Source organism: Silene latifolia, chromosome 2 (genome assembly GCF_048544455.1).
Source record: "Silene latifolia isolate original U9 population chromosome 2, ASM4854445v1, whole genome shotgun sequence".
NCBI lineage: Eukaryota > Viridiplantae > Streptophyta > Magnoliopsida > Caryophyllales > Caryophyllaceae > Silene > Silene latifolia.
This window is the reverse complement of record NC_133527.1, coordinates 58,041,757-58,064,709: the sequence shown is the minus strand read 5'-3', so window position 1 is coordinate 58,064,709 and position 22,953 is coordinate 58,041,757. Positions and strand designations below refer to the sequence as shown.

The 22,953-nt window shown below is 33.7% G+C and overlaps 1 pseudogene; it reads right to left on the bottom strand.

The window, feature by feature from the left end:
• Window positions 1-1,376: 1,376 nt before the first annotated feature.
• On the bottom strand, window positions 1,377-2,227 carry LOC141640837 (uncharacterized; annotated as a pseudogene).
• Between the last annotated feature and the right edge of the window lie 20,726 nt (window positions 2,228-22,953).

Genomic DNA, 22,953 nt, shown 5'->3' with positions numbered 1-22,953 from the left:
AAAATATACGATGACGTCCTTACTTCCTCTATCTCCATTTTGCTCAACTGCAATCACATTTTAAAAATCGCACAAGTATAATCGTACTGGTAAAGAAAACAACTCCTCTAAATTCACCAACAGACTATTTATAAATAGAATTTTGAAAGAAAAACTTCTCATCAAAGTCATTAGTAGCTTTCCTTAACACATCAATTTCATAAACTTTACACTTATGCAAAGTTTCCAAATTCATGAACATCAGTTAATATTAATTTGTCTAACCACTAACTAATTCCTTCTATCTTGTCCTCTACATATCTCTCTTCTCGTATAACAATTACTACTACATAATCATAAAATACTACTACTACTATTACTACTACATAAACATCGGCCGGTATCAATTTATCTCACCACTAACTGATTCTTATTATTATTTGCTCATTATCCTTCTTCTTGTTGATGTAGCTAAATAGCTAATTACATAAGCATTTGTCTAACAAACTTCTTTTGTCGAAAGAAATGGAAGCTTATATTGCATTCCGTAGCTCTTTCTCAGCAAACCCTTGTTTCTCCCTCGTAGGGTAAAAGTAGCTACTGACCAACTCATGAACAAGAATACAAAACACAGCCTAACAATTTGCAAGTGACAGGCAAAGACTTACAAAGAATATGAAAAACACAGTTTTGGAAATATGTGCCTTTAAAATCGAATACATTTAACGATTCGAAGCATAATGCCTAATTGCAAATATATAAACTCTTGCATAAATAGTATAATATGAGGCTCGTCTGTAGGACAAACCTTATTCATACTTGACAACCTGACCCGACCTGACTCGAACCCTACAAACCCTAAGTTGACCTGTTCCAAATTTACTCGACTCCAAACCCGGCCTTGTTAACCCATTTCTCGAGTCTAGCTAAAAATAACGTGAAACATTGCATTGCAACTACATTGTATAGGTTTTGGTTATACATCGATGATGAGTGAACATCGTCGTGATAATTCTCAGTTCCTTTCATACAAAATTTCATTTCACAGATAAGAAGGAATAATAATTATAAACTCAGATGGTTGAGAAAGAAATCTATTCATCGAAGTTTCCACCCTAAACGGTTACATACTTGAAAACAGCCCCGCGGATCTTCTTCATGTAGTCAGCAGCTTGTTTCTGTTCAAGAATTCATCATCACTTTCATTCATCAATTTCAAGTCGATATTTAAGGCAGAATGACATATTTACGCTACTGTAACATCTGAGAAGTAAACTCGACATATAACAAGGTAATAATAAAGAAACTGGTTTGCATGTTTCAAGCGTCAGAATTTCGAATAATGCTGAATTTTCGAAATGAATGAATACTCAATTCTCGAAGCAACACTAACTCGATCACTTCATTTGAGCGCTTGCTATATTTTCATCAAGAAGGGTCAATAAAGACCGGTTCGACTCATTGTTCTCTACCATATCAAGCAACCGCATGCAAGCACAATGAAACTGTAAACTCAACTAAATAATTCTATACAATAAAAAAACTACTCGTACTAAAATGTTTTAAGACGAGGAAGGGGAGTACATACAGTAGTCTTAATATCCTTTGATGTAAATATTTTCGTAATACTTTGCTTTGCTTTTACAAGCTCGGTCTGCATTTGATCGTATGCCTCTGGCAGAAAAAACCAAGAACATGTGAGCATAAGTTTCAGTTTAAGTGACGGAAATGAAAACTAAAAGTCTGTAACTGTTAAAACAGACCAGTTCCCTCAAGAAGGGCCTTCTGCAGTGCTTCCAGCTCAATCATTCAATCCTCCATTTCCTAAGAAACTCAACAACAGTAATTTATTATTAAGTAATGATCACGTCAAGGAATGACATGAAATATCATTAGATAATAACCCGAGTTTTAGTCACAGAAAAACGAAGCAATCCCAATTCTGATTTCAGATCTCTGAAAAATTCATCATCTAATCTGCAAGAGAATTACAACTAAGTCAAGGTGACTGCATCAATCTACACAAAGTCTCGCGAATAAGACAAATCATCAAACATTTCAATCATAAGGCAGGCTAAATCAGAAAAAATGGAACTCTGAAGAAGAGAAAGCAGACTAACCTAGGCCTCAACCTTGAGATTTCGTATTCAATCTCTTGAGCCTCAGTGCCAAGGAAATACTCAATCAACCCGGCCGATGTATCTGGTACAACTCGTGACTGCAATTCAAAGGCATCCCCAATCACAAATACACATCAAATAAAAACCAGACCAACCAAATTACCAAACTCAAAACATCTTCACATCCGGTAACAAAACCCGATGCACCCACTTTTGGTTTATCTTCTCAGGAAACAAATGAGGAAGTAATACCAGATATTAAATATGACTTAGAGCTGATCAGTGATAATGTGGAAAACTTCCTCAAAGCTGAAGCTGAAAAAGAAGGGAATAATGAAATACCGGGTATGAAAAGCTATGAAAGCACTATTACCTTCAGTGACGAGGTGTATGAAAAGCACCTCTATCCCCTGGAAGGATATCTTCATGGATCATCCACTAAGCAATGCAACCCAAGGGAAACGGAAGAGAAAGGGAAGATGTCCATGTGTGGCCTATTTAAGAGAAGCAAAAAAAGAAGCAATTTTAGAGAGGATGACGAAAGTCATAAAAAAGCTCCAGTAGAAAAATTTTCAACTCATTATCTCACCAATAGGATGCAGCCAACACCTCTAAGGCTCTAACCTCTCCCAATTTTTTTGCTGCTTCTACTGCCTGTGTGGAGAAGCCTCATCTGATGGTCAAGAAACTAAATAAGATTTAGATTGATGTTGAAATATTCACAGGTTAACCTAGTCAAATGCGCGCATCAATTACAGCATGACGTATAAAATTTGCCCAAGCAATGTAACCTGATGTGTAAAACAGTCAGGCATTCAAAACAAAGAAACTACATATGAGCTCAAACCATCACACTACAGCCCGCAACAACTGGAACTAAGACAACCATTATCTAGCCAAACGATTATCGTCTATTTTTCTCTGGAAAACACAAAGACCACGTAATATGGTTACAGCATAGGCTAAAGAAAAGGGGAAAATCAAGAGCATCACCGCAAAAAAACACAAGATACCCAATCAAACCGAGACTAAAATAAGAAGCGATAATTACCATAAACTTTAGAAACCGCCTAAATTAACATAATTACCATCAAAATCAAATTGAGTTCTAAGCTATGGCTTAACCTCCATAAATTGCACAACTAATTAATCACCCTCTCTTACATTGTACCCACCTGGTCTGCTCCAAATCGTTGATCTGAGTTCAGCAAGTATAAATTTTAAACTGATCATCACAAAATAATAGTCATCAATAACCCAAATTGTTGAGCACAATCGCCGGCAAGCGACAACTATCATCAACAATAAGAAATTGTAGGACAAATCGCACCTTTAGTAAGCCTGAACATGAAGCCCCAATCAATCATCTGAAACACAGTAATCTATAGACTGGACTTTAGCGTCATTCTCGTCGTCCTCGACAAACCCAGAAACCCTAATATGATTATATGAGCCCTTTTTCTAAGCAAATCATAACAATAAATAAATCACAATAGCAATAATTATTGTTTACTACCTAAGAAAAAAAGCCCCAAATTATTGCATGCAATCAACTTAAACCCAGTATTAAACCCTAACTTATTTAATTAAATTCACAATTAGTAATCCACTTCAATAGTTCACATCTAATATCAGCACCAACATGTCAACTAAACTTAAGAACCTCGCTAATCGCGAAGTACCTCGAAGGCGTCTGGTGACCTTCCTCATTTCGTTTGCATAGATCTCCAGATATCCTCCATGCAATATACTCTCTTGCCGATTAACTGTATAAAAATTTAAATAATGTAAGGTAATTGCAAAAATGAAATAGCACCAAACAGATTAACATAAATCAAATGGCAATAACCATAATCGGTGGTGACAAACGTCAATCTATATCACAAAATTCGGATTCGAAAAACTGACCTTGCAACTGTTGTCAATCATCGGGACGATCAAATCACGGGCATAAAACGCAGCATCTCACACCATGCAATCCAAGACATTCATAAGTTGAACTATACTACCTCAGTTTCTTTGAAATTGGCTCACTTTTAAAGATTTATGAGGAGTATTTAATTCAAAATCATAACATGATCATAGTTTGGTCACCCTCACATGCAAAGGTTCACCAACAGAAAAATAGGAAGAAAAAACACAATAATCAACTGGGAAATTCACCTTTTAATGATCCACCAAAAGTAAATGAATGAGGGGGGAAGTGGTAGTGTTGCCTCGCGATGATATACGGCGTCCTCAAGAACTGCTATAATCGCATAACAAAAATCACAGCCGTGAGCAGTAATAGGTAACATTTAGAATGTAAAAATAACAGTAGCACAGGAATTATGCAATAACCCAGAAATTGAGTAACCCAATGACTTTACGGCTCCATTAGACATGAATTTATTCCATCAAAAACAAATTTGAAACACAAAATTCCGAATAGTTCACACTTATGCCTGTTAAATAAATTTAAAAAAATCCTACTCCAAGCTATCCATGGAATAAAATGACTTTGACCTCACTCCTGCTGTTTAAAACAAACATCAACTCATGGATGGACAGAAACTCCGCACTTCTATCTTCCGAAAACGGAAAATACCATATTCCAAAAAAGCTAATCCCATATAGTGCGATAAAAGAATTACAAGGCAAAATTTAATGCCAAATTAGTAAAAGTAATATGTAAAAAAGTAATCCTGATTAAATATCGGTCATATACTTAGATAAATCATGTCATTAGAGATATACAATACTCTATTAATATTTTTAATAAGCTAATATCAACATAATGTGATGAATTAATAAGCACTGCTCTTAACAGGAAAAGGAATACTCTGTCTAAACTATGCTAATGCTTAATTGTGCCAAAAGAATACCCCAATTTGGTTAACTAAGTTTAACATGGCGTAAAAGGAAAACAAATAATGGTAAGTTATAAAACCCAATTAATAAATTATATATGGGGTATACCCATATACTTATAATTACTAATACTAAATTTAGTTATATATGGGTATACCCATATATGACTTATTACCATATACTAATAATTACTTATACTAAATATCACTAATAATATCATGATTATTGCACTAAGTAATTAATTTGGTTTTGCTTATCAGCTAATAATATCATTTTACCATATAATTCTTCTATGTGTTAGCCAGTGTATACTAATAACCATAATAATCTTAGTAGTAATCTAAGTATCTATCGAGAAGGTTATAGAGCAAACGATGATGATGATGTTCGGTGACCAAATTGTAATAAACCCTGCAAAGACAGGTGTGCAGCTTTCATACTCTTTCAAAGCTGGTTAGTAACATGGTAAACTCTCTCATCCTTGGCCCTAGATAGGCACCCATTAGTAAAGTACATACATACAAGAAACTCTCTACAGCAATTATGCTACAGCGAGAGTCTGAAAACAAAGTCAGAAAATTACAGTGCATCAAAATTTCCTATTTTCAGATACTATTCCATACAGAACAATAGAATGGCACCTCGGTATATAAGATGCTTATCATACAACCTGAAATTCCCACATATTCATCCTGCATTCACGACCCATAGACCGAAAATGGACTGAGATTCGTACAGGCTATCTATCACATTCATGGGCACATATTGTAGGCATCGAAAACACAGCTACAGCTCAAAGAATAGAAACCTTCATTTTTAATGCCTGCCAATCAGCCATGAGACTTTCCATTACTTTTTGGCTTTAAATCCATGCATTATCCTATTATTCTACAAAATCTTTTCCTGAAATTACAAGATTCACATCTACATTTGTGATTGCTCAATTCCCACTGCAAGTTTAGTCTCTAAGCTCTATGCATTCCTCCTCTATAATGAGTTCAGAATATATAATTATAAAAGTTAATTCAAATAATGTGAGAAAATATTTGTTTGCTAAGCAGTAATGTAAGAATGATGCTCCAGTAGTGGAGTCTAGATTCTGTCTAAAAATAGAATAAATCCAGCCAAAATCGGAACAATAAATACAGTAATTAGTCCGCAATAAAACTAAAAAGAGACAGTCCTATATCCAACAACACCAAATGGACAATTTCATGGATACATGGAAGTGCGACAACAACCAGTATAGTACGCAACACACATAAATACTTATTTCACTTCCTGACCACAAAGAAATACAATAAAATACACCCATAATAAACCCCAACAAGGCAGTACACATCCATAATCATAGGCTAAAAACGCTAAATTAACCCAAGTCAGACCAATATTCATCAATAAAGCATCAATTCTTCCTTTGTCTAAAACGCTCGGGTGGTTCCAATCAAAACCTTATAGTCTTTGTTCCTCCGTCTCAATCATTTATTTATTTCATAAACAAATAATTAGGGCAAAGCGAGTACTTGATTAGTTAATTGTGTGCGGGAATTAAAACAAAGGTAAACAAATAATGGAACGGACCTCAATAAGGATTTGACCGTGTTGAAGGACATTAACATCTTCAACTCCTTTCTTCAAATCCTTCCTACCTACTCCCATTTTCTTCGATAAACAATTAAAGAAAGTTAGATGTGCATTTTATGAAACACAAATCATTAAAAACCATCGCAACTTTCTAATTAGCAAGAATTTCCGTTCATGCATAATGCATCACAGTGATTAATAACTACCAGAAATTAAAATTGGCCCAAATTATTGCATGCAATCATTTTAAACCTTTAAAAATCCCCAAATTATTGTGGAGTCAATTTAAAACCAAAACCCAGAAACTAAACTCTAAATTATTTAATTTAATAATTCACTATCAATAAATAACCTCAATAGTTAAATCACCAAAATGAAAAGGGCAATTTACCTGCTATTCAAATCGTGATAGCTCTGATGTGCTACATGATGAGTAGTGAGAAAATGAAAGGAATCAGTAGAAATTAAAGTAGAGAAACAGATGGTGGCCATGTTAATAACAGCTGCGAAAGAGAGAAGGAAAGAGAGAGAAGTGACAGTGAGAAAGAGAGAGACGAGAGCAAGGAAAAGGAAAGGCAAACAACAGAAAAGGACAGATGTACCGTGTTGAGACATAGGGGCAAAATTGGCAAAATTGCTATATTTTACTGTACTGGCTACAGTAACCCAACTTTGGGTTTTTAAAAGAGTATGGATATGCTTAAATAAAAAAGTTTCAAAAGTTCCATCTAAAACCTACGAATATTAATGAACCTTACAGCTTCACTCCAAAAGCTAATATATTTAAGATCTATTTCGATTAACACTCTACATTGCCACCCATGCAGGGCACGAGTTCAAAAACTAGTATATATATATATATATATAGATTTGGGATCCTGTGAGAACTAATGAGATAATGGGAACCATGAGAACCACTCAGAGTCCTTGGATCTCAAAAAAATAAAGAGTTGAGATTAAGTCAGCTAACCAATACTCATACCCTCCATTTACCATCACTTTACGCAATTTCAATTCTCACCTTCTTCCTCTTGTATCTAAATCGCCATTTATGTGTTCCTATCATCACGTTCACATTCATCTACAACGATCGACCGCATTCCTTCGTCCTTCCATCTTTTGTTTACTTTAATTTTATCTCGTTTCTCTTACTTTATTCCTTAACATTTTGGTAATTTCTCAATTTGCCCTATTTTCTTTCTTATTCTTCAATTTAATGATTATTATGCTTCAAATTAGTTAATTAGAGTTTCATTCATGATTTCTTCTGCTTGCTTTTGGTTTAGTGGCTTATTAATTTATTCAATTTACTTCGTTAGTCATTGATCTATCTTTATAATGTCTTGTGTTCCATCCTGATGATGTATTATGTTAATGACGAAGATAACACAGCCTAATTGATGATTAGGGAAAGGGGCAGAGTATTCAACTTTCAATAGGTATCCAACCGTTGGCTGCTTTTGGTGATAGAGCTTTGGCTTATTGACTTCTATTAGAATTACTATACCTTATGTTATTTCGTATCTGACATGGATAAGAATTGATACTAAGAAACTCCACATTTGGTACGAATAAGAATTTATATTAGATCATGGCTTCCTCATGTTTCATATGCATTGCTATAATAGAGGTCTTTTCGCTGCTTCCCAGTGTGAATCTTTCGATTATAAGCTTCTTTGTGGCCATGCTATCAAGAGGTATTATCACCTTTTGCACATTTTATTCTTTATTCTTTATGTTTTCATGTGTAGATTGATTGATTGTTTAACTGTTGTTATTAGATTAATTGAATGCCATTAGCTGTCTCGATTTCCAGCGGATCGTTGAAATTGAAATGTGTGCTATTTGATTGGTTGATGTTTAGAATGAATGGTTTTTCCAGCTGGTTTATGTTATAAGTTTTTACTACAATTCTATCGCGCCTTTTTTGTTCAGTTATTCTATCTTAAATACATAATGATTTTAGGAAGGTTTTGCCTGAACTATGTTGAATACTTATGAAGCAACACAATATGTGTTGATTACATATGAAAGGAGTCTTGATACTATTCAATTAGTTTTGTCATGGCTTTATAATTCGAAATACATAACGATGAAGCTATACACTAACAATTAACAATTGATTCCCATGTTACGTGTCTTTGTGCAACCTTTTTAGATGGCATTTATCGTTTTTTTCCCCTTTGTGTACTATGAAGTGTTACTGTACTATATTTATGTATAGTTCATAATTTGATTTGTTGAATTCTAGGTTTCGGTTGATCGTAGTTGTAATTGCGTATGACTTGTCCAATTTCTTGCAGCTGATTTCATCGTTTCTTTGATAAATGTTGCAATGCGGTGTTTAATTTTTGTAGCTGATTGATAGAGTTCCGTGATCTATTTATAAGTCTAGAGGCATTCCATTTCCCATTCATTGTAGTTTTCCAAAATGTGATTTGTTTGAGATTTCCCCTTTAATTATCGACTATATCATGCAAGCTGTAATTTGAGCTGATGAAAACACTAGTTGGCTAAAGAAGCATTGATTTACTAGTATGTTCTCAATTTTGGCTGCTTATTCTAATCATCTAATTGCTTCTGTAGTTGCTCAAGAAGCTAGTACTGGGGAATATAGCCTTTACGAATTTGAGTTAAAGTTGCTACTCTTGGTTGTACACTAATTTTAGAAGAGTTCATTCATTAACTTGTTCATCTCTTGAGTCACGGTAAAGTATCAACACGTGTCGCAGGTTAGCTGCTAGCTTGCTAGTTATATTTTGGCCTTGTTCGTGCCTTTTACAGTCAAATATTCATTATATTTAGGCGACCTTGAAAGCGTGCATATTTAATGTATTTACCGACCTTTTTTTATGTAATTACAAAGCCATTTTAGTGTCTCTACTACATATCTTACTAATATGTGAGAAACATTTCAATGTACATATGTCAAAATAGACTGGAATGTGCTAGTAAATAGTGTCGGAGGGAGTATATGGGTATTTAGTGTACATGTTCTAGTAAATAGTGTCTATATATGAGCTTTAATAGTAGTATATGATGGTCTAATGACTGAAAATGATTTAAGGGTTCGATTAGGCGCCTCCACTTAGCCTTGTAGATGCATGAAAAAGCAATATATGTGCATTAAACAACCTTGTACATGCATGAAATATGTAAACTACGTTCCCATCATAAGGGAAAGGTAGAGGGCCGCCTAATCCAACCCTAAACCCTTTCATGTCCTAAATATTCGGGTACCTGACCCCTTGTTTGATCCCATTCTCCTCGGAAAAGGTTCACTCTACCCTCTAGGGTGTCTTTTGTCTTAAGGCTGTTTGAAAGACTTTTCCGAAAAGGGTTTAGGGTACGACGAGGTTGGCTAATCCTACCCTAAACCCTATTTTCGGCCTACTTAAGGACACTATTTCATCAAATTTAAACCCTTTCTCGTTCTAAACGAATGGCAAGAGCTTTGGGTGTAATAATCTTATTAGTGCATGAAATAGCCTTGTAGATGCATGGAAAAGCAATATAGGTGCATTAAACAATCTTTTACATGCATGAAATATGCAAAATCTGTTCCCATCAAAAGGGAAAGAGTTTAGGGTTTTTACCGTAGAGCCGCCTAATCCAACCATAAACCTCTTCCGTCCTACATTTTAGGATACCTATCCCCCTTGTTTGATCATATTCCCCTTCGAAAGGGTTCACTCTGCCCCACTAGGGTGTCTTTTGGTCTTGAGGCTGTTCAAATGACTTTTTCGGAAAAGGGAAAGGGAAAAGGGCCTACTTAAGGACACTATTTCCCCCTAATTTTAATTTAAACTCATTCCAATAATAAGGAAAAGGGTGCGGAGCCGCCTAATCCAACTCTAAATCCTTTGCCGTCCTAAATTTAGGATACCCTTCCCCCCTCGTTTTAACGTATTCCCCTTCCTCTTTTTAGTTTTAGTTTTGTTTTGTCTTTTTTTTTTGTGTTTATGTGAATGATAAGAAGTTGTATGTGCATTAAAAAGGTCTCTGGTTACATAAGTTATTTCTAGTTTCAGTTTGTCCTCTTTAGGATGTCTTTTTGTTTGGAGGACGTTGAGTCCCGGTAAGTCTAACAAATAATGGTGTTCTAGGTGCATGGAAGTTAGGCATTGGAGTATGTGTCGAAGACTATTCTCTTAAAAAAAAAAAATTTAAACTTTGTTTACATGTGTGTACTTATTATTTTTATGTGGTTGATTTGACCATGTATGTGCATTAAAACGTTATCCAGTTGCATCAGTTAGTTAGCTATTAGGTTTACCATTATTCGTTGCATATTATTGCTCTACTTGGTTTTATATTCCATTTTGTTGTTGATTGATTGATTTGTGCATATTATTGTTCTACTTTTCGGGGCTGATAATTTGTGTACTAACAAACGTTATTCAATTCAAAGAGACTTTCCGTCGTTTGGGACCCTTTCCTTTGGTTAAATTACAGGATTGGATTTCAGACGTATTGCTTTCTTGTCAGAAATCTGCTTTTGACTTACTATCCGAACTATGGGCTAACACCGCATCCCAATCTTGCGTCATCTTATCACACCCTTGCCATTTCAATTGCCACTGTATTAAGTGTATGAATTTTTAGCATTTGAGGATACTAGTGAGGCCAATGTTGTTTGCTTACCCAATTTGTTAGACGACTGCTTTTCCTGCAACCTGCAATAATATTTCTGCCATTTTTTCCCTAAAAATGAACCATGATTGTTGTGTTATCTGTATCAAGATCTTCCTAAAATTTGAGACAATTGTTGTTAATTTTTGGCTTTTAATGTGTCTCTATATCAATTTTAGGAATTTTAGGTGTTAGATGTGGAGATTTGTGCTTTGGATATACATATATTGCGTGTTGGTGTTTGACTCCTCTAAACTCTTTAATATGTTCTAATCTATCTCTTTTGAGCAATTTAGTTATGTATACCCCCCTTGTTTCAACTTTGTTTAATGTATTTTAAAGGCTATTAGCTCAATGGTAGAGCAAAGTGCAAATTTTGCACAAAGATATGGGTTCGAATCCTATATAGCCTACTAAATAACAAATCTCATGATTGCAACTTGTCCAGATACAAGCGATCCAGTACAGCTACGACTAAACGGGCCATAATTAGACTTGCGTGTAGAGTAAGAACTTCAAGGAGCCAATGTAATAGCTTTGTAGTGATTAGAAATTTAAAGACTAGCTTATGTATAGAAACTATGACCATACATTTTGGTTTTTGCCGATCTCAATGTAAAAGAAACACTGATATTTCCTAGCCAATGTGGGAGTTGAACCCACATCTTGTGCATTGCACAATGCTTTGCCATTTAAGCTAATTGGCTTTCGAAATAAGTAAAATGTAAGTATTCGTAATGTAGAAACGGTAATGACGGTATCAAAGATAGTATAAACTGATATGTTGATGTTTCATTAAATTATTCTCAATGAACATATGTGATCAACTAACAATGAATGCGATCAACCAACAAGAAAAACTAGTGGGGAATGCATGCAACTCATATCAGATGAGAAGGCAAGAAGAGAAATGGCAGCTATACATCATTGGAATTCAGTAAATAGCAACGTATATAAGTTACTCAAACGAACTCTCACTCTTCTGAGTAAGTAGAGATGTCATCGGTGCTGGGAGGAGTACATGTATGCGTCCGTCTCACATGATATGAGCTCTACAGGCTTAGTTTTATTCACTAAGCCAGTATTATGGAGTAGATTGAAGCCTATATGCATAGAAATATTCAGTAGATACACAAAAATAACCACTACATGCACAAAAAAAAATTAAACATTTAACAATGAAAAGTGAGATTGTGCATTTCTTCAAGACACATATGCAACATAATGAAAACAAATAACCTGGCTAAAACTCTAAGTCAAAATCACATCATGTTACGATATGAACCTATACAAACCACACAAATTTACACTTTAATACTCTAGATATACAAGCTAGGCCTCCAGATACACAAATCAACTTGTATCTGAAATACTTAATTGTGTATCTAGCCTCAAATTTTATGTATACGCAACCCACACCCAACCCACCCAAAACCAACATCTGGCCGACAACAACACACATCTGAACCCCAATATTATTTCTCATTCAATATAATGGGAGAAAGGGAAAGAGAGTACTAAGTTCTATTAATCAACACTACGAACAGATCCAGATTTTTTTTCTATCAATAACTCTAAGCAGGTTGAGCATCTTGACTAGACAACTCAACTGATATCTCACCTAAATTTCTTACATCTGCTTGTACACTTCTCGTCTACCTATCACAACTCACTTAGATAAGGAATAATGCATATAGATTGTCTAAAAAAATCCACAACACAAACGAATTAACATTTCAACCTAACAATTTATATAGATGAGAAAAAATGATGCATATAACTGTCTAAAGAAAACAAAAAAATATGGTAGAGGTTTTATGCAAGTCTATTTGTCAAAAATTAAGATCTAGAACATATTACATGGCTGGCTCCTCGCTCTTGTATAGCTAACAAGTCGAGCATCACAAACAAAAAACTACTCTACTCACATCTGACCAAAACAAGTGACAAGAAGATAAGAGCACCAGGTAGGAAATAAAATGATAAACGGAATGTCAGTGGCAAGACTACTTAATTCACAAAATCGAGTTCCCAATTTCATGATTTCAACAAATTGAGGTAATTTCTCGATTTTCCCCAACCCTAATATACCAATTTCATGTGCAAATTTACCAATTTTATGAACTTAAACCCTAATTTCACAAACAATTTGAATTCTGTGCCTCTTTACATAACTCGAATTAACGACTCATTAACCTAATTTGTTGACGAATTAACGAATTCCAAGCAAATAAAGGCGAATTTATTGAAAATTAATGGAGTATATAAACAAACCTTATCAAATTTGCAGCGTTCATGAATGATGCGTTAAACTTGAGTTTCCATTGATGAAGGAAGTAGCAAAATATTTTCTTCAATTTGAGGAAACAATCGAGGAGAAAGAAACATGTTGGATAGAGAAACCAATTTGGTTAGATGAGTCCGCCCTTTCATTTGTCTAACCAAATTAAGACGAAATTGTGGTACGATCTCAACCTTTGTTTATATCTAAGGGATGTGAGAGGTTCTCATAGTTCTCATTATAGTAGTGGTTCTTAGGATCGACCCTATATATATATATATATATATATATATATATATATATATATATATATATATATATATATATATATATATATATATATATATATATATATTTTTTACGGGATCTTTTAGGAAATAATGTGAAATTATGTAATTATGGTAATCAGTTTTAGATCTCGTAATTTAAGGGAGATATTTTGTTTTTTAAACTGACTGGAGGATTCTAACCTTAATTAGTTAGATTTAAAACTTAGTTAATCAAATTTAAGTCAATTAATCAGAAAGTTATATTTTTTAAAAGATATTCTAAAATTATCCTAATATATCTCAACTGAACAAATATCTTTCCCAATTAATTTGTTTTTTTTTTAAATAATTATAGTTGTTGACACGTGGCGGACTATAAAACTAATGACACATGGCGAAAAATTAGGCTGCCTGGTTTCAGCTTTAATATAATACTAGTTTTTGAACCCGTGCACTGCATGGATGGTAAAGAAGAGTATTATTAAAAGTAAAACTTACGTATTATTTGGATTTAGTAAATTACTAAATTTTAGAAAATTTTACTTTGTCACCCATACATTTTTGATATGTTTATATTGCTTAATTTTATTTGAAATAATCTGTTTTTTTCTCCCGACTTTTTAACTTATGAGAGGTGAAATCTACAAAGGGGATATAAAATTGTTGTAGACATAACCTGAATATTTACGCAGTATACATTTAATTTTATACATTTTTGTACGCATATTTTTGTTATTACCCCTCTTATTTGTTCTTTTATCAATTATCTACCTTTTCTCTCATTTCGTATCCCACCCACCATCACCTCGATGCCTAGAAGCAGCATTCACTGTCACTGATCGACCCTCCAGTGCAGTGGTGACCACACCCAACACCTCGGAGTCTCGAACCACGGCGTCCCTGTCAACCCCTATCTCAGTAACCCCCCACAACTAACCACCCTGCTATTCATATCCTACGCCCTCCAACTACCCTACTCCTTCTTGACTTCATCATCCCTTATGTCTCCCACTGTACCTCATGTATAATCACCATCGCTGGCCACCCCATGTGTAACCCCTAGCCTTTATCGTAACCGTATGCGACTCCCCACCCCATCATTACCAACCCATTGCATTAATAGGAGATTCAACATTAAAATTAAAATGTATAAAGTATTCTTTTTTGTTAACAACTTATTTACTCATTACCTTTCAATGTGACAATGTTATGCATTAGTAGTTAGAAAAATTTCAATTATGTATTACCTTTTGCTCATGATCTGATATACATATATATTACGGAATTACTCGAGACATTTTAGCTAAATCATATTTATTTATATTTCTTATCTAAAACCCAATATCTGAATAAAGTAAGATTATTTCAATGTAATGAAATATTGTCTTCCGCTCCTTTCATTAAATGATGCACTTTAGAGAAATAATCAAAATTTATGATTATTAGCAAAATTTACATTTTATAGTAGTTTATGAGATGCAATTTTATTAAAATAATTTTTGTTTTTATAAATTTCTTAATATACGCACGATACGTGATGAATATAAGTATATTATTAGAATATGATTTAATTTTAAAATGTATGTTTTTCAGCTAAAAATGTAAAAGAAAAAATGGCATAAACTTTCTTTTGACCCGTACTCTGACTCAATCCGACTCGTATGACCTGTTCCGCCCGACCCGTTTAACTGGTCTACTTGAAAGTTATATCTACACGGCTATTCACTATTTTTGTGACAAAAAAAAATCAAAAATATTGATATATTTTATGTCATATTTTTCACAAAAGAATGAATTTTATCGAATAATGCAATTGTCATTTTGTAATTCCGAGCCTGGATATGATCTAAACCAACCTAATTCGAAGATCTAAAATAAATAATTTATGAATTTTCTTATTATCATCATAAATAAAATAAAAAATTCAATAGTCTAACACTACCTTATAAATAGGTAATTTTGTGTTGATAAAACCGATTTTAAACTCTTTTCCGAAAATATCAAATTTTGTGTTGATAATACGATAACTGTTGAAATGACCACTCGATCAAATTTGACCCAAATATAGAACATAATTAATATAGGACACAAAATGAAACAATGGATTTGCATTGTGTCTAATAAAACCTTAAAAAGTACAGTCTTATCTTAAAAACGAACCTCAATTGAATTAAGGCAATGTTCGATTATGTCGTTTCAATGCAAAATCACACGAACACAATGACAACGATATTTATGAGAAAGATTAAAGGTATTTATTGCTTATATCATATTCATAACTTCATAGAAAAACCATCATAAAATATGGCTAGCTGGCTACACTACGGTAACTTGAAATGTTGAATTGACGGGTTAACGAAAAATCACCGTAATGCCAAAACAGCTCCATAAGTAAGTATTCAACACTGCATAGCTCCATAGACAACAATAAAAAAAGCAAAGTTATGACTCGAATGAATAAGCATTCCAGTAGAAAAAAGTGAATTCACAAACTCAAGTTTACCCTCCACCCCATATCCCCAGCTAATAAAAATAAATTAAAAATAAAATCTTTATTTTTCAAGTCAAATTAAGAAACTGTAGTCATCAGATGATCTCCTCTTTCTCCTCCTGTAATATGCCTATACAGAAAAATTGGAACAATTCCAAAAATATATGCACATAAGAGAAGGAAATTTGAATTGAACAATTTAACTACTTTACAGTTAGATATATTAAAAAAAAAAAATTAATTCAAAACAAAACACTACTTAAGTTAGTATTGATTAAATTTCATATAATTTTCATCAAACATACCTTATGATGATAGTGGGTGGGTCATTTATCTTTAGGATTGATCAAATTTCCAGCCGGTTACCGTCTATTCGTCAATGTCAAACACTCGTCTAAATTTCTTCCAGAAACGATAATCTTCAAAAGAAAGAAAAAAGAGACATTAAGTTAGTTGTATATTACTTCATGACTCCCTTCGTTCTAATCTTTTATTTCCCTTCTATATTCTTTGTGAAATATATTAATGAAAGGTAATAAATGATTGGGATGGAGGCCAGATTGGGACCGAGGGAGTACGTAACATTAGATAAAATATGAACATATGAAAATGGTTTTTTTCATAAGAGATGCAAAATAAAAAAAAGAAGAATGAGATAAGTATATCATCAATGTAGGGCTCAAATTATATTATGGCATTAAGTAATATAAGGTTTTGAGCGGGTTATGATTTGTTGCATAGTTGGATATTGCTAAAATCACTCCTACATTTATGGATTTTGAAATAATATATTTGTATCCATTTTTTTCTCCATAATTGGACTATATTTTTTACAGGGGCGGAACCAGGAATGAGATTTATCTAGGGCTAAATTTCTAGACTATATAAATTTATTGGCTAAAAAAATTCAAACCGTGGCTATTGGCATCCATGTATGAGTTTTCGAGTTCAAGGATACTCGGAAAATGAGTTTTTTGTGTATTTTGTTCACTGTTTAGACTAAATAAAATAAAATTTATACTTTTACACAAAAGTCGCTTTACTGGAATCCCGAAAATAAAATTTTATGGAAGCTCTATAACCGTGGCATAATTTTGTATCGAGGGAGGTAGTAACTTTTTTAATTAATTTTGCATAACCGGTATTAAAGATTAGCAAAAAAGAAGTTAACTGGAAAGAAAGTCGGTCATATTCAGTTTTTTAGCAATCAAATATTTTATAATAATAACAATATAACATACTCGATAGTTAGTTAATTTAAATACAGTATATCTTAAAATATTGTCTCATAAAATGGAGTTTTGTATGAAAAATAAATAATATTGGAAATTGTGAAGAATGGATATTAAAAATTAGAGTTTTGTATGACAAATAAATAATATTGGAATTTATGAAGAATGGACATTAAAAATTAGGGAAGGTATTCATTATGTTTTGGAATTTGGATTTGCGTAAAATCAATTCAATGTACAGCTATTAAAAAAAAATTGGACAAAACTTGTGGTAGTGGGGACTGAACCCCCGTCTCCTTAGTCAAAACTCAACTACCATCTGCGCCACACTTTGATCATGTTCTCTCAATGCACTGAATTTTATTTAGCAATTTATCTCGGGCTACAGCCCGAGTAGCCCAAGGCTAGATCCGCCCTTGATTTTGTACCATAATTAAGCTCTGTTTGGCAAAACTACCTGAAAAGGTAGCTGAAACCTGAAAAGGTAGCTGAAAACTGAAAAGCTAACTGAAACCTGAAAAGGTAACTGATAAGGTAGCTGAAAATTAGGAGCTGATAAGGTAACTGATTATATAAAAATGTGTTTGGCAAACTAGCTGAAAAGTTAAATGATTTTGGTAAAATGACGTAAAAGGATATGAAAATTATTTAATATTATAGAATAAAGGAGTAAAAAATGAAAAATAAGTCCTTTCAGGTACCTGATTTCTCAAATGCTACCTGAGGTAGCATTTCATTTCAGGTATCTTATTTGACCAAATAAGCTACTTACCAAACACTTGCAAAAAAATTAGGTAGCTGAAATTTTGGTCAAATAAGCTACTTTGGTCAAATAAGCTACCTGAAGTGTCGTGCCAAACGGAGCCTTATAGTCAGTTGCATAAAATTATGATATGACGCAGAATATATGGCAATTGGCGAGATGATAGAGAATCTGATTGATATTAGGAAGTGAACTGTATAATGGTTTTAGGCGAATTTTCAAATTTAATATTGACTGTACATCTTATATCATTAGTTAGGCCATTTCAAATTTAATATTTTAATATTGATTGTTTAATTAGATTTAAATTTAAGGAATCTTCCACCTAACAATGAAATAAAACTTAGTGCATTTTTTTTATTTTTTATATATCAAGAAAAAAGAAAGTATATAAGTGATTGAAGGATTATTTCTAATTTTAAGTTTTTTTTTGGTGCTATTTCTAATTTTAAGTTGATTTGGGCAATATTTGTGGAGATATGGTAGAATATATGATTGATTGGGGACTTCGATTTTTTTTTTTGTATTTTATTTCTGTTCACATTTCATTTAAGGAATCTTTTTTTTTTTGTATTTGAATTTATTAAATATATTAAAATATACCGTAACTGATGTGACATTTTAATAAGCAAGCTACACGTGAAAAATTTATAAGCTAATGACATGTGACAATCAAAAGGCAACCGGTTGTTGCTTTAATATAATATATGATATGATATAAATATAATATAATATAATATATAATGATATGATATGATGATACTTCCTCCATTCAACTCCACTCTACCACCTTTCCATAATCATTCATTCAACTCCACTCTACCACTTACTATAAAAAGAAAGCAAAATGACCTATTCGTCCTTATCACACCATCCTATTTACAAGAAATGCCATTATATGGCCCACCTCCTTTTACTAATAAAATCCACCCTAATCTATTTCTGGCCCAATTAGTATTCCTAATCCATTCCACCCTTCACTAACCCTTCCCTCCAAATTATCCTAACCCAACCTATATACTCCCCCAAATCCATTCAAAAAATCCAACTGAAAACCCAACCCCATTTACTCCCATTTACTCCCTTCACCTACCCATTCGTCTCTCATTATCTCCATTCATCTAGAGAATTCCAAACCCTAAATCTCTATTCTCTCTCTCTCTCTCTACTGCCGCCTCCCTCCTTCATCCTCATCTCAGTTAAACAAAAAAGCCGTCTTATATCATGATTAAACCCTAAATCTTTGTTGTTCCTGATTACCTTTCAATCATAAATCCACCTTCCTGATCTATTTATGAGTGTTCTTACAATAAAAATAATGAATCCTTCACATAAAAAATGCGGTCATGAATGTTTGATGTGTAAGCTTGAATGGTATCGTAATGGTTCATCTGAAGATGAGCAAGAAGATGAGATTGAAGGCTCTGCGCCTGATTCACCTCCTCCAAACATCGTTGTTCCTGATTCCTTAGATCCTGAAGATTTAGGGACTCAGGTCATGGAGACGGAGTTCGATGATGTTTTTTATGCTTACCTACCTTCCCTGAGAACGACGACTGTCCTAAGTCACCTGACATCCCACTTGCTGATGGTTTGGGTTGTAGATCTGGTGCACCTGATGACCGTTCTAAGTCTGAATCGCCATGCACCAAATATGTGAATGCTTATTTGAAGAGGATGGCTGCTAAACGTGCGAAAACACCTGTGAAGGATCATTCTCCATCACCAAGTTCAAAAAAATTCAAGGCTTCTTGCGATGGATTCAATGTTAAGCATTAATTAAGCAAACTCGTTGGTATAATCTCTAAATCTTAGTCTTTTTATAATTTATTTATAAGTTCAACAATTAATATGTTGGGATTTCGTGCTGTTAGGAATTAGGACTATTTGTTTTTGATATGGATGAATTTTTTCGACTGTTTGTTTATATTTTGTTTATTGTGTTGGTTGAAAATGTTAACGTTGGATGAACTTGGTTAACTAGTTTATGGATTAATTTTTTTCGACTGTTATTGGTAAAATATGTTTAATGTTTATTGTCTATTGAAAAATTTGGTTACTGTTGGATGAATTTGGTTCAATTGGTGCTCAATGACTTTTTTTCGACTGTTATTGTTCATTTTGGTTAATTTGGTTAAGGTTTATTGTCTATTTGGTTTGTTCCTCGAAACTGAAAAATTCGACTTACTGTTAAAATTTACCTTAAGTGTTAAAAACTCAGTTAAGGTATACTCTGAACTGAAACTGAAAAATTCGACTGCCTGTTAAAATTTACCTTAAGTGTTAAAAACTCAGTTAAGGTATACTCTGAACTGAAACTGAAAAATTCGACTTGCTGTTAAAATTGAACTGTTAAGATGAATTTGGTTAATTTGGTCTACTCTTTTGTTATAATTTCTGAGGATTCAAGGCTTAATGTGTTGAATTTTTTCTGTTAGGATTGAAGGTTTATTGTCATTAACCTCGATGATGGTCCTTCCTGGATCGAGAGGGTATCATCATCGTTATTATTATTCTTGTCATTGTTGCTCTGTGATGAAGTAGCCTTAATGGTTTGAGAGCTATAGAATGTTTTTGGTGGAGTCTAGTTAAGTGGCCAATACTGTTTAGTTGTTAAGCCACCACATTATATATGAATGAATGGGTGTGTGTGTCTAACCAGTTAAACATGAGTACTTTTACAGCTCAATGATTACTCTACCTTAATGGTTTGAGGGCTGATGGTGTACTCTTGTTGAATGGAGGTGACATGGTCTACCTTCATTGTTTATGTGTAGGAGGCTTTACAGCTATAGAAAACTCAATGATGAGGCCACATTGGCCTGAGAGTTGTTTAAACCAGACAAGCTCTATGATGATTATACCTTAATGGTTTGAGGGCTATACGTGGTTTTTGGTGGAGTTGAATGGAGGAAGTATATTGCCCATTACTTACAAGTATTTTTTGCCACCACATGCTATATTAATGAAAGGGTGTGTGTGCTCAATCATGGTAACTACAGTATGATTACTCAATGATGACTATACCTTATTGGTTTGAGAGATTATTTTGGATGTCAATACTGTTTTTTTGCTTGTTGAGCATGGTCTACCTTCATTTTGTTAAAGTGTAGGAGGTAAGAATACTTGGGACAACTCAATGATGAGGGCAAATTTAGCCTGAGAGTTAGTCTATGCATTTTGCATTTTTGTTTTGTATTGTGTCAGTATCATTTCTGTTTGCATGAAACTGAAAATTTCACATTTTGTATGCATAAAACTGAACTGAACTTTGCATTTCACATTCCATTACATTTCAAAATAAAGTTTAATTGTCATTTGAAATGGTTTTTTCAAATGAACTTTAAACTTAACATTACATTAAAGGATAAAAGTGAACATTAAACTAACCATTACATTCCATTTAGCTGATCAACTATACCTTCAACATTGTAACCTAGTTCGTTCATAAGATATTCTAATCCATCTGTTTTACCAATACCTTGCAAATACTCAATGCATTCCTTGACCAACTCCACATTGACCTCTAAATTCCTTGGTAACATACCAATGGCAGCCAGATGCCCCTTCCCCATATGTGGAAGAGAGAAATTGTTATGACCCTTGCATTTCATAATCTCAACCATTACTGCTTGTAATGATAGGAATATATTATTCAGTTTACTTGGACTATAATCAACAAATGCTTGCATTACCTCATTAACTAAATCATCCACTGTCTTTGCTGCATGTTTTTTTTGTAATGATTGTAAAGCTCTGAAATAACCTAAGTCATTACAGTTGAGGTCTGGTGAGTTAGGTGGTGAAATACCAACTCAATGTGAAATCCATCCGAGTTTGTACCGCCATAAACTCGGGATCATCATTCTTGATATGAGGCCTTGCATTGTCTTGTTGTATGTATATGTGTTTGCTTAAACCTTTCGGCCAAACCCTCTTAATCTTTGGAATGACTTGTCAGTATTAGGCATTCTTTGATGACCACTTTTGTGATAGACTCAATTGGCTTAGTCTCTAAAGTACTCCTAGGCCTATTTCGCTTGTCCTTCTTTGTTGGAACTTGGTTTGTGAATGGAAACATGCCTATTTTACCATCAAATAGACATTCCCCATCATTTGAATATATTGGCCTCGCTTCACCGCACACATGAACATAACTTTTGTGATGTACCTCTTTGATTGGCAACTTCTATATGGCAGCTCCTCCCCCTCCACAACATATACTTTCTCGTTGTCATCTGTGACGAAGAACCACTTCTCATCCATATGTATTGTGTTGCTCATTTCAGTAAATAAGATTTCAGTTAGTGGCACATTATTGAGATCAAAGAATTCTTGAAGTACTTGCTTGACAACTAATGACCTAAGTGAATAAAGTAGCCTTTGATCCTTATGTAAGTCTGTGAGTTTAGGATGTAATGGGCTTGAATGAGGTTTAAGTAAACCCTCTTTCACCCATGAATGGACTGTTCCAACTGAAACTCCATAATTTTCTGAAACTCTTATCATGGTATCTCTTAGAGAATGATCTAGTGACTTTATGTGCTCAATGTTTGGTAAGATTCTTTTCCTATTTTTGTTGCCTATCCTACCACTCTTTACATCTAACTTCTCACCTACTAACCTTGGTTTTTTGGCTAGTCTCCATATGTTAGAGATGCTTCTATCACTCAAACCATATCTTGCAGCTACCTCTTTGATGGTGCCACGAGAAAGCTTACCTTTTTGCGACTTTTCGAGCAAGTAAATGGC